The sequence below is a fragment of the Carcharodon carcharias genome, chromosome 17, assembly GCF_017639515.1.
Source record: "Carcharodon carcharias isolate sCarCar2 chromosome 17, sCarCar2.pri, whole genome shotgun sequence".
NCBI classification, from domain to species: domain Eukaryota; kingdom Metazoa; phylum Chordata; class Chondrichthyes; order Lamniformes; family Lamnidae; genus Carcharodon; species Carcharodon carcharias.
In genome coordinates, this window is record NC_054483.1 from 79,355,890 (window position 1) to 79,369,873 (window position 13,984).

Here is a 13,984-nt window from a genome sequence, read left to right on the forward strand (position 1 = left end):
CCAAGGAAGGGGTGGTTCATTTGTGGGCGTTCAGGGAGTTAAATTCCCTAAGTGGCATTGTGTCAGGATCCTGACATCATCCCGGCCTCTTGCGGATTTCACCGGGACAGGATTGAATGCAAAAGGAGAGGGGGTTTCTTTGATCTGTTGGAAACCAATTATGATGCTTAAAAATTTAAGTAAGTCATGTTTTAATCCTCAATTCTGGATTTTACAGCCATGGCACTTGTTTCCTATGTGTCAGCAACTTGCCAGGGTCACTAAGGTGAGTGCAAAATGAGAAGATCTTCTTCAGTGAAATCGACAGGTTGGGAAGGATTTGATCATTTACACTGAAGAGCTGCGGTCATGGCCAGGTGAGAGGCTGCCGTTCAAAGCACTTCTTCTCTCAGAAAGTGGAATCTTTGCTTTATGGATATAACAACTTCCAGGAAGTCACTTCACCTGTCTAGCACTTCATTCACTTTCAGCTACACTTCCCTGCTGCCAGCTCTCACCACTGGCAGGGAGCCAACTGCCAACTCTGATAAGGGTCATGAGGAACAAAGAACACTAACAGCAGCAGCAGGAACAACGCCAGCAGTTGCATTGACTGTATTCACCTCAGCCACATCTCCCTCCTCAGGGCATAGAGGTCCAGCTTCTAGGATGCGAAGCCCCAACACAGGATCAACAGAGGATCAGGTCACTTGACATGCCTGAACACCAGTGCCTCAGTAGACTCAGGTTTTCATAGCAGGACACTGCAGCCTCCTGGAACAAAATCTCCTACACAACAGAGCAGATGGGCATACAATTAACAGAGGCCAATAAGGTGTTAATTACTGGAGGGCTACCTCACCCCCTCTGCATAAGGCTGACTCTGCATATCCCTAAAGTTATATGCTTCACTTCTGCAAGAAAGAAAGCAGAGAGATGTGCGTATTTATAATGGCTTTTGTGGAGAGGAGGGAAGGATATTTATGGAGGGTAAATATGAGGCATAGGCATGAGAGGGCAATAGGATGAGGGTGTGTCTGAGTGTTGGCTGGTCAGATGGGGAAGTGAGGAGGTGCCTGCAGCATGAGGAGTGAATGGAGCTGCAAGGCGTGTTCTTCTGAGGAGTGCCATGCAGGAGATTGCTAGGAAAGTCAGAGGCCAGAATTTTACCTCTTGTGGGTGGGCATGCGCCCGTCTGTCCCGCAATCATTCCGACTTAAACGTGCACTAGTGTGATATTTTGATTGGCGGGAGTGTGCGAGAGTCAGCAGCGCACCTGCCAACAATTAAGAGGCCTATTAAGGCCATTAAAGTAGCAATTATGGTTGACGGGCAGATGAATTGGCCAGGTGGCCTTTGCATTTTTGAGGAAACCTCATTTACGGGCAGGATGAGGTTTCTGACATTAATTTTTAAAAAATGTTTTGACATTATGTTTATGTTCATGTGAGTGAGTCCCATGTGGGCACATTTTTTTCAGATTTCCACATCTTTATTTTTGTTTTAAAAATTCTTCAGCTCCCTGAGGCAGCTCTGTGCCTTCAGGGAGCTTTCATTGTGCATTCCCCCACGCATGCGCAGACTTTAGCGCTCGCCCTCCTCCTGCCCCCACCCCAGCAGCGTTGAGCCATTCAGCGCATGTTTCACGCTGGCTGATGATCAGGGGCCTCTTACAGGTGGCAGACCATTTCCCAGCCGCTCCTGGGCCCACATGATGACCCGAAAATCCTGCCGGCACTGGTTGGCAAGTGGCAGGCAGGGGCAGAGGCAACCCAACGGCTGGTTTAAAACCGGCACAGTCAGGCTCTGGAAGGCTGCCAGTGAGGAGAACTCCAGTATTGGACAGTAATGCGGCTGCAGACGCCAGGCAGGAGGGCAAGTTGGGTGGGCATTTCTGATGAGTGCCTCATAGTCTCCCTGGAGGAGGGGGCTGCCAGGAGGGACACCCTTGTCCCCAGGGATGGGAGGAGGAAGCCAGTGCGCCTAACAAAAAAAGCTTAGGAGTAAGTGGCAATGCTGGTCAGCAGCTATGATGTGGTGTGGCACACCTGAGTCCAGTGCCGCAAGAGATTTAATGACCTGCTGCACTCAGGAAGGGTGAGTACTGTGTTGGCATGGATCAGTATGTTGAAGTGTTAATCTCTGGCTGTGCCTCCATGGAGCTCAGAGGCACTGGAGTCTGAGTGCCAACTGTCAGTGATGCCGGATCTGGCCAAGGGTGTGCGCCCTGGTTGTTTGGACTGAGAACTTTGTGATTTGAGGGCCACGATTCGCATGTGCCCTATGAGGTGTTTCCCAGCTGGGTTTGGCCAGGCTGCAAAGGCACTGCAGATAGAGAGGGAAGTAATCTATGCTCCTCTGTCCTTTCAGGAGAAGACAGCCCATAACGACATTGAAAGATCATGGACCAACGGAGGCCCAGCTAACCTCCTAATCATTTCAGACACGAGCAGGAAGCCTTGGACCTGGAGTCAACCGGCCTCAGAGAGGCTGGGCTGTCAGGCAAAGCTAAGAGTACAGTGTGCAAAGATGAGAGTTCCAGATGCTGCAAACATTCTTGCGTAGTCTCATCATCAATCGGAGCCCCGAAACTGCATTCCCCATTGATCATTGAAAGACGATTGCACCATGATGCAGGTCTCCATGGTCTCACCAAGGTCCCTTGCACAGTGACAGTATGATGACTTAAACTAATGACATGTTGTCCTCCCTTAGGCTTTCCACCACGCACCAAATCGCAGGACCCCAAAGACCCACCCCTGATGCCAGAGGCATGCCAGGCTGCAGAAGCACCTGCGTCACACCCACTCTCTGAACCAGGCGCCAGCACAGATACCAGAGCCTCAGTTGGCTCTATATCTTTGGCTAGAGTGGTGGTGCACGGCAGTGAGGGCACTTCACACTTGCTTGAGGTGCAGGTAGAGGCAGTGAGTGCCCAGGGTGCCAGCAGTCAGAGGACTGCTAGAGACCAGGATGATGCTGAGTCGAAGGCAGATGATGAGCCTCTGGAGTCAGTAGGAGGCAGATGCTGGACGTCCAGCGAGATGTCCGGGAGGATCTGGTGGAGATCCATGAGCGTATGTGAGCCATGGTCTCCATTATGGAGGAACCCATGCGGAGCATGAATACTGCGATGACCCTCATTGCTGACTGCACTGCCTCCTCCATTGAGAGCGTGGTGACTCTAATGGAGAGGCAGCTCCAGGAACAGAGTCAGGGGTTCCTGGGCTTGTGCTTGGACCTGCAAGCCCTCACACAGGCACTGAGCTCAGGTGGTCAGTGTTGCGTGGGAGCTGGATGAGGCACCCAGTATCCCAGCTAGGCGCCTGTCCATCAATGGTGAGCAGGGAGGTCCAGAATGACCTCATGTTGGTGCGCTAGCTACCTGTAGTCTCTGCAGGCTCCTCTCAGGGCACTCTGGATGATGGCAGCAGCTCCTCCACCCCTCTGCCATTTACCGTGTCACCTGATGAGGCTACGATGATTGGGGAGTTGCCAACGTTGGCACTGGCCGCTCCCTCCCAGGCGGGGCCAGAACAGGCTCCACTGGCCAGAGGACGACCACCAAGGTGATCAAGGCCAATAAGACAGCAGAGTCAGCAGGCTGCCTCCGATGCTGGTGCTAGCGCGGGGGGAGAACCAAGACGTAGCACTTGCAAACTTAAGTTAAAGGCACAATGAGCACTAGAGGGACACTTTATGGGTGATCTTCTTTATTTTAACTGGTCTGGTGTTGAAGGCCAGAGAAGTTTCTGTTAATTTGTTATGAGCATCAAGATGAAATAAATGTTCTTTTGTCGTAATGGCCTGAGTATGCTTCACCTTTTTGATTTAATGTGTTGCAGGGTACATCAGTAAGTAAAGCTGGTTGTGGGTAGCTCAAAACTTTATTGCACAGATACTGAGTGAACCTTGGGCGCAAATGAAAGGGTCATTTCAGACATCCGGGGTGGAGGTGGCAGCCGTGGCGTGAGTTGAAGTTGATCTCTGGTAGCCTTGCTGAAATATAGGATCAAGGCATCCTTGGTGTCCCTGCCTCCCTGGAGGTTGCTGAGGTCTTCCTCCATGCCCTCAGCGTTCTCCTCAGCATGCTCCTCTTCTGACTCACTACTGGACTCATCATCTGTGGCCTATGCAGCTACATCAAGATCCTCTACCTCCAGTGGGTCCACCCTTTGCCAGTGCCAGATTGTGGAGAGCGCAGCATGCAACCACTATCAGTGTCACCCACTCTGGGGGTTATTATAGTATGCCCCTTGAACGGTCCAGGCATCGGAAGTGAATCTTGAGAAGACCCATGGTCCTCTCTAACACTGCCGTTGTGAAGGCATGACTCGTATTGTAACGCTTCTCTGCCTCTGTTCTTGGCTGGCGGAGAGGCGTAATGAGTCACCCCTTCAATGGATAGCCCTTGTCACCCAGCAGCCATCCATCCAGTCAGGCTGGAGCACTGAAGAGCATTGGCACCTGGGAGTATATCAGGATGTAAGCATTATGGAAGCTGACAGGGTATCTTGCACAGACTTGCAGAATATGCATCCAGTGGTCACACACTATCTGCATGTTCAGGGAGTGGAATCCCTTCCTGTTAACAAAGGCACTCGGCTGACCCGCTGGTGCCGTGATGGCCACATGTGTGCAGTCGAGTGCACCCTGGATGTGGGGGAACCTAGCAATTACTGCAAGCCCTCTGGCTCACTCAGCCTGGCTGACCTTGTCCGTACAATAAAGAATAAAGGTCAGAACCCGCTTGAATGAGCTTGTTACCAGCTTGACACAATTATGTGATTGGGAGACTCCAAAAAGATCCCCCACTAAACCCTGGAAAGAGCTGGAGGCCTAGAAGTTGAGGGCTGCTGTCACCTTTAGAGCCACTGGTTGGATAACCCACCCAAACAGTCAGAGCTGATCTCAGGCCCAAGTACTTGACAAATTGAGGTCACTGTGTCCCTTGAAAGGCAGAGCTTCCTTCTGCATTGCACCTCAGATATATTGAGGTAATTGCATCACCATCTGCAAACCTGGCAGCAGGATAGTGGTGTCTTCTGCGGACCCTTCGGCCTTGGACTTCCTGTTGGCCCTGCGCCTGCGCCTCTCCTCCCACAGGTCCCTCCCCTGGAGGCTACATTGGGACTCCTGGCTTCCTCTGTCTTCTGCCCCTTTCTTCCTCCTTGGAGGAGGTATCACCAGCGGAGACCACAATCTCCATTACCAGGGTAACGGAGGGCTGTCTGATATGTGGAAGGGACAACATGGCCTGAATCTTCCGGAGGCTTTTCGAGATACCAAGTCCTGGAATGAAGCCTGGAAATGCTAAAAATGAAGCCTCGAACCGAGATGAAGCTGCCAAGAACTAGTAAGTTACCAGCAGCAAACTATCTACTAAACTCCTCACTACTCACACTGGCTATGCTGCTGACCCTTTTTATCTTACTCATGGATGAGGTTTTTGTAATTGTGGGCTGTCCGCCTGCCCGTTGCCCATGTGACAAGTGCAAAATCGCACAGGCAATGAAAAATCGCTGTCAATTGGCTTCTTAATGGCCTTAAGTGGCCTGTTAATTAATGGTGGGCATGGCTCTGGCACCCGCTTGCGTCCACCGACTGAAATATAGCTCGAATGCATGTTGACATCGGGACGCTCAGCTGATGCCATCACGTGCTATTTTACGCCTGATCAAGTCGGGCACGTGCCCACCAGCGGGCCGTAAAATTTTGCCCATAGTTTTTTCTTAACTGTCACAACACATCTGTACACAGGTTTATTGAAATATTCAAGGCCAGTTTCATTGAGAAAAACTAGTGTTATGAGTGTATGTGCTTTTCCTGATGCATGTGAGTAAAAAGTGAGAGAAATAAAAAGATTGAAAGAAATAAATTGCCTGTCTTTCAGAGAAAAGCATCCGCAAACAGGCACACAGAGAAACAGTTAGATAAACATTCATGAAGAATCATTGCTTTTCAAATTATTTTTGCCACCTCTGTGCCCCCTCCCACATAGCCCCGAGGCAGCACCATATTCCCTAACTGAAAGAGCTAGCATGTAGCCATTCTATAAATGTCCACCAGGAGTTGCACAAGAACAGTTTGGATTGATTTACACATCAATTTTTAGCACATTCTGTGACGAATCACTTCACCTCCTTTCAGTTCCCCTGTTATCAACTGGTTATGATGGTGAACTTTCTTTGGCAATTCTGGATATAAACTGCTTTCCTACTACGTCAATACAATGTTGCGTACATCACTGTCACACTGTTTGGTAATTTGTTTCACACAATTATAAAAAGTGAAGCTATACTAAGATTTTAACTTAGGGTTACGCAAGCATCGAAACATGGTCACAATGTTCATCTCCACCCACCAGTGACAAATGGGATAACTTTCTCACCTATTAGCATGTGAAGGACTATTTAAAACTAAAACTCCATGAAAGTTATCAGCACTTTTTCTTATGTTTGACTTGCTTGTAAAAATAGCATATTCACGTATCCATGAGTGCTGCAGATTTTACGTTTGCCTCTGGGCTTTATTGAATATTGACAACTTTGTGTATGGGCTGGTCCTGCTTTAGTCAATACTAATTACAACTCCATGCTCAGACATTGATGCTGGACTTTGTGAGAAAATTGAGGCATTAACAGCTTTATCTGTAGTGGTGCATGATACATCAAGATAACACTGAAAGCTTGCAGCAATTTGATTTGCAATTTGAAAAAAATGAATAAGTACCATCAGTGTTATGTGTTGAATTTACTATTAGATTTGAAAAACTTCTACAATCATTAACTTTAATCCTTTCTGTATTGATGCTGGCTCCCAATAACAAATATATTTCAAGATTAGAGCCTTTGCTCTACTCTACAATATATTTTCCTGGCTCTAAAAATATGGATCATCACACTGTTTCTGAACATCTTACTCTTTGGGTCTGATCATGTATTGCTTCTGATAGTTTTGTTTTTCATCTTTGTGAAGGTCTCAAGACAACAGAGACACTAGCACTTAACTTTAGCATAAAAAAATAACCAGGATGGATGCAAATATATTGAAGAAGTTGTGAGAGGGAAGTTGAGTTTGGAGTCAAGCAGCATCTAAGGCTTTCACACTTCTGAATTTGTTTTTGATCACTAGTGTGAATAGTAGGGGGTTGGCATCACCTATGTAGCAATAGTCCATAGCGGCATCCCATTTAATGTTTGTCCATACAGACATATCCCAGCATGTGTATATACCACAAACTATACTAGATGGCATTTACAAGCTTTGAGATTTTTAATGCTATCTTTATGCTTGTAACTCTCATGGAAAATGTAAATGTTGTTTCCAACAAATGTCGATATTTGGCGTGATTTGTAAATGTTAGAGCACTTTCTACAAATTACAACTCTAGACAGTGATTCGCAAGCATTGACAGTGCTGTGCAATGCTATGAGATGTTGTGTATGTTTCAGAGTCAGTCACATTCAGCATCCAACAAGACATCTTTGTAATTGAGTTTTCAGAGCACACAGATGAGGATTGGTCTGAAAATGTTCCTGAGACACAGCACCTTTAAATTTGCTGATCATGCGAAGAAGGGTAGATAATGCTGGACAATAGACCCGGGAATCATAATACGTGGATAATCCATGCCCATTCACAGAAATGCTTGGTGCATTGGCAGACCTGCCAGAGAGCCTAATGTCATGATCAAGGAGTAGAAAGGAGTCCAGTTTAAATTTGGCACAAGGCTTTGTGGAAGCCATCCTCTCCATCGAGGAAGTGTTAGCCAATTCTATGAATGCACGCATAGATCTGATCATGTTGCAGTATCTGACGGCCAATGTCTCATCTTCCACTGCAGCACAAGCAGAAGCAACCAGCATATGATAAAACTGAAAAGAAAGGAGAGCCCAGGAGAGGCTATTAAATTCTCCAAACACAAAATATGACAGTGATAAAAACAAAAAACTGCGGAAGCTGGAAATCCAAAACAAAAACAGAATTACCTGGAAAAACTCAGCAGGTCTGGCAGCATCGGCGGAGAAGAAAAGAGTTGACGTTTCGAGTCCTCATGACCCTTCGACAGAACTAAGTAGAAATAGGAAATGGGTGAAATATAAGCTGGTTTAAGGTGTGTGTGTGTGTGTGTGTGTGTGTGTGGGGTGGGGCGGGGGGGGGGGTGGGTTGTGTTGGGTGGGGGAGAGAAGTGGAGGGGGGCGCTGTGGTTGTAGGGACAAGCAAGCAGTGATAGAAGCAGATCATCAAATGATGTCACAGACAACAGAACAAAAGAACACATAGGTGTTGAAGTTGGTGATATATATCTAAACAAATGTGCTAATTAAGAATGAATGGTAGGGCACTCAAGGTATAGCTCTAGTGGGGGTGGGGGGAGCATAAAATATTTAAAAATATTTAAAAATAATGGAAATAGGTGGGAAAAAGTAAAATCAATATAATTTATTGGAAAAAAACAAAAGGAAGGGGGAAGAAACAGAAAGGGGGTGGTGATGGAGGAGGAAGCTCAGGATCTAAAGTTGTTGAATTCAATATTCAGTCTGGAAGGCTGTAAAGTGCCTAGTCGGAAGATGAGGTGTTGTTCCTCCAGTTTGCGTTGGGCTTCACTGGAACAATGCAGCAAGCCAAGGACAGACATGTGGGCAAGAGAGCAGGGTGGAGTCTTGAAATGGCAAGCGACAGGGAGGTTTGGCTCATTCTTGCGGACAGACCGCAGGTGTTCTGCAAAGCCGTCGCCCAGTTTACGTTTGGTCTCTCCAATGTAGAGGAGACCGCATTGGGAGCAACGAATGCAGTAGACTAAGTTGGGGGAAATGCAAGTGAAATGTTGCTTCACTTGAAAGGAGTGTTTGGGCCCTTGGACGGTGAGGAGAGAGGAAGTGAAGGGGCAGATGTTACATCTTTTGCGTGGGCATGGGGTGGTGCCATAGGTGGGGGTTGAGGAGTAGGGGGTGATGGAGGAGTGGACCAGGGTGTCCCGGAGGAAACGATCCCTACGGAATGCCGACAGGGGAGGGTGAAGGGAAGATGTGTTTGGTAGTGGTATCATGCTGGAGTTGGCGGAAATGGCGGATGATGATCCTTTGAATGCGGAGGCTGGTGGGGTGATAAGTGAGGACAAGGGGGACCCTATCATGTTTCTGGGAGGGAGGAGAAGGCGTGAGGGCGGATGCGCGGGAGATGGGCCGGACACGGTTGAGGGCCCTGTCAACGACTGTGGGTGGAAAACCTCGGTTAAGGAAGAAGGAGGACATGTCAGAGGAACTGTTTTTGAAGGTAGCATCATCGGAACAGATGCGACGGAGGCGAAGGAATTGAGAGAATGGGATGGAGTCCTTACAGGAAGCGGGGTGTGAGGAGCTGTAGTCAAGGTAGCTGTGGGAGTCGGTAGGCTTGTAATGGATATTGGTGGACAGTCTACCACCAGAGATTGAGATAGCGAGGTCAAGGAAGGGAAGGGAAGTGTCAGAGATGGACCATGTGAAAATGATGGAGGGGTGGAGATTGGAAGCAAAATTAATACATTTTTCCAAGTCCCGACGAGAGCATGAAGCAGCACTGAAGTAATCATCGATGTACCGGAGAAAGAGTTGTGGAAGGGGGCCGGAGTAGGACTGGAACAAGGAATGTTCCACATACCCCATAAAGAGACAGGCATAGCTGGGGCCCATGTGGGTACCCATAGCCACAATTTTTATTTGGAGGAAGTGAGAGGAGTTGAAGGAGAAATTGTTCAGTGTGAGAACAAGTTCAGCCAGACGGAGGAGAGTAGTGGTGGATGGGGATTGTTCGGGCCTCTGTTCGAGGAAGAAGCTAATGGCCCTCAGACCATCCTGGTGGGGGATGGAGGTGTAGAAGGATTGGATGGCCATGGTGAAGAGGAAGCGGTTGGGGCCAGGGAATTGGAAATTGTTGATGTGACGTAAGGTGTCAGAGGAATCACGGATGTGGGTGGGAAGGGACTGGACAAGGGGAGAGAGAAGGGAGTCAAGATAACGAGAAATGAGTTCTGTGGGGCAGGAGCAAGCTGACACAATAGGTCTACCGGGACAGTTCTGTTTGTGGATTTTGGGTAGGAGGTAGAAGCGGGCCGTCCGAGGTTGGGGGACTATCAGGTTGGAAGCTGTTGGAGGAAGATCCCCAGAGGAGATGAGGTCAGTGACAGTCCTGGAAACAATGGCTTGATGTTCAGTGGTGGGGTCATGGTCCAGGGAGAGGTAGGAGGAAGTGTCTGCGAGTTGACGCTCAGCCTCCGGGATGTAGAGGTCAGTGCGCCAGACAACAACAGCACCACCCTTGTCAGTGGGTTTGATGACGATGTCAGAGTTGGACCTGAGAGAATGGAGTGCAGTAAGTTCAGAGAGAGAGAGATTAGAATGGGTGAGAGGAGCAGAGAAATTGAGATGACTAATGTCGCGCCGACAGTTCTCAATGAAAAGATCAAGAGAAGGTAAGAATCCAGAGGGAGGGGTCCAGGTGGAGGGAGAATATTGGAGGTGGGCGAAAGGATCCGTTGAACGGGGAGAGGACTCCTGCCCAAAGAAGTGAGCCCGGAGATGAAGACGGCGGAAGAAGAGTTCAGCATCATGCCGAGCCCGAAATTCATTAAGGTGAGGGTGCAGGGGTATGAAACTAAGTCCTTTGCTGAGCACTGAACGTTCAACATCGGAGAGGGGAAGTTCAGGGGGTATAGTGAATACACGGCTGGGGCTGGGATTGGAAGATGAGGTGGGGACGGAGAGACAGGCAGGGGTGGAGGGTTCTAGATGGGTGTTGGTGTCGATGAGTTGTTGGAAGTGGCGTTCCTTAGCACTTGAGAGAAAGAGAAAAAGTTTCTTGTTGAGGCGTCGGATGAGACGAAGAATAAAATGAAACTGGAGGCACGCGCAGCTTTGAAAAAGAGTACGGCGGTGCTGCTGGAGGGATAGGTTGAGTGTGTTCATATGGCGGCGCATGGCACTGCGTGTGGATCTCAGGATGCGATGGGAACAGCAGTCCCAGAAACGTTTTATGTCCCGGAAATACCTGTAATCCTGGGTGGGTTCGAAACATGAGGGGTGGAATTTCAGTTGAAATCCACGTGGGGTAATTCGGAGACGGAGACAGTCACTGAGAAAGGAGATATGGCTGAGAAAGCGGGTTTTAGTAAACACCTTGTCAAACACCAGGAGAGAAATGGAAAGCAATGAAGGTGAACAAGGCAAAAGAGAGATACGGAAATCTTGTCGCAGAGACGAACAAACTTCTTCAAGGAGGTAGGCATTTCTAGAAGAGCAGTGGCAGTCAATTAAACACAGAGATAAAAACAAAAAACTGCGGAAGCTGGAAATCCAAAACAAAAACAGAATTACCTGGAAAAACTCAGCAGGTCTGGCAGCATCGGCGGAGAAGAAAAGAGTTGACGTTTCGAGTCCTCATGACCCTTCGACAGAACTAAGTAGAAATAGGAAATGGGTGAAATATAAGCTGGTTTAAGGTGTGTGTGTGTGTGTGTGTGTGTGTGTGTGTGTGGGGGGGGTGGGGGTGGGGGGGGAGAGAAGTGGAGCAGGGGTGTGGTTGTAGGGACAAGCAGGCAGTGATAGAAGCAGATCATCAAAAGATGTCACAGACAACAGAACAAAAGAACACATAGGTGTTGAAGTTGGTGATATATATCTAAACGAATGTGCTAATTAAGAATGGGTGGTAGGATACTCAAAGTATAGCTCTAGTGGGGGTGGGGGGAGCATAAAAGATTTAAAAAATATTTAAAAATAATGGAAATAGGTGGGAAAAAGAAAAATCTATATAATTTATTGGAAAAGAAAAAGGAAGGGGGAAGAAACAGAAAGGGGGTGGGGATGGAGGAGGGAGTTCAGGACCTAAAGTTGTTGAATTCAATATTCAGTCTGGAAGGCTGTAAAGTGCCTAGTCGGAAGGTGAGGTGTTGTTCCTCCAGTTTGCGTTGGGCTTCCCTGGAACAATGCAGCAAGCCAAGGGATCTCAAGGGATCTTCCTCCCACAGCTTCCAACCTGATAGTTGCCCAACCTCGGACGGCCCGCTTCTACCTCCTACCCAAAATCCACAAACAGAACTGTCCTGGTAGACCAATTGTGTCAGCTTGTTCCTGCCCCACAGAACTCATTTCTCGTTATCTTGACTCCTTTCTCTCTCCCCTTATCCAGTCCCTTCCCACCTACATCTATGATTCCTCTGACACCTTACGTCACATCAACAATTTCCAATTCCCTGGCCCCGACCGCTTCCTCTTCACCATGGCCGTCCAATCCCTCTACACCTCCATCCCCCACCAGGATGGTCTGAGGGCCATTAGCTTCTTCCTCGAACAGAGGCCCGAACAATCCCCATCCACCACTACTCTCCTCCGTCTGACTGAACTTGTTCTCACACTGAACAATTTCTCCTTCAACTCCTCTCACTTCCTCCAAATAAAAGGTGTAGCTAGGGGTACCCGCATGGGCCCCAGCTATGCCTGTCTCTTTATGGGGTATGTGGAACATTCCTTGTTCCAGTCCTACTCCGGCCCCCTTCCACAACACTTTCTCCGGTACATCGATGATTACTTCGGTGCTGCTTCATGCTCTCGTCGGGATTTGGAAAAATGTATTAATTTTGCTTCCAATCTCCACCCCTGCATCATTTTAACGTGGTCCATCTCTGACACTTCCCTTCCCTTCATTGACCTCGCTATCTCAATCTCTGGTGATAGACTGTCCACCAATATCCATTACAAGCGTACCGACTCCCATAGCTACCTTGACTACAGCTCCTCACACCCCGCTTCCTGTATGGACTCCATCCCATTCTTTCAGTTCCTTCGCCTCCGTCTTCTTCCTTAACCGAGGTTTTCCACCCACGGTCGTTGACAGGGCCCTCAACCATGTCCGGCACATCTCCCGCGCATCCGCCCTCACGCCTTCTCCTCCCTCCCAGAAACATGATAGGGTCCCCCTTGTCCTCACTTATCACCCCACCAGCCTCCGCATTCAAAGGATCATCATCCGCCATTTCCGCCAACTCCAGCATGATACCACTACCAAACACATCTTCCCTTCACCCTCCCCTGTCGGCATTCCGTAGGGATCATTCCATCTGGGACACCCTGGTCCACTCCTCCATCACCCCCTACTCCTCAACTCCCACCTGTGGCACCACCACATGCCCACGCAAAAAATGTAACACCTGCCCCTTCACTTCCTCTCTCCTCAGCGTACAAGGGCCCAAACACTCCTTTCAAGTGAAGCAACATTTCACTTGCATTTCCCCCAATTTAGTCTACTGCATTCGTTGCTCCCAATGCGGTCTCCTCTACATTGGAGAGACCAAACGTAAACTGGGCGATGGATTTGCAGAACACCTGCGGTCTGTCCGCAAGAATGACCCAAACCTCCCTGTCGCTTGCCATTTCAAGACTCCACCCTGCTCTCTTGCCCACATCATCTGTCCTTGGCTTGCTGCATTGTTCCAGTGAAGCCCAACGCAAACTGGAGGAACAACATCTCATCTTCCGACTAGGCAATTTACAGCCTTCCGGTCTTAATATTGAATTAAACAACTTTAGGTCCTGAACTACCTCCTCTATCCCCAGCCCCTTTCTGTTTCTTCCCCATTCCTTTTTTTTTCCAATAAATTATATAGATTTTTCTTTTTCCCACCTATTTCCGTTATTTTTAAATATTTTTAAATATTTTATGCTCCCTCCACCCCCACTTGAGTACCCTACCATCCATTCTTAATTAGCACATTTGTTTAGATATACATCACCAACTTCAACACCTATGTGTTCTTTTGTTCTGTTGTCTGTGACATCATTTGATGATCTGCTTCTATCACTGCTTGCTTGTCCCTACAACACACCCCCCCCTCCACTTCTCCCCAGCCCCCCCAACAACACCCCCCATCACACACACACACATTAAATCAGCTTATATTTCACCCCTTTCCTATTTCTACTTAGTTCTGTCGAAGGGCCATGAGGACTCGAAACGTCAACTCTTTTCT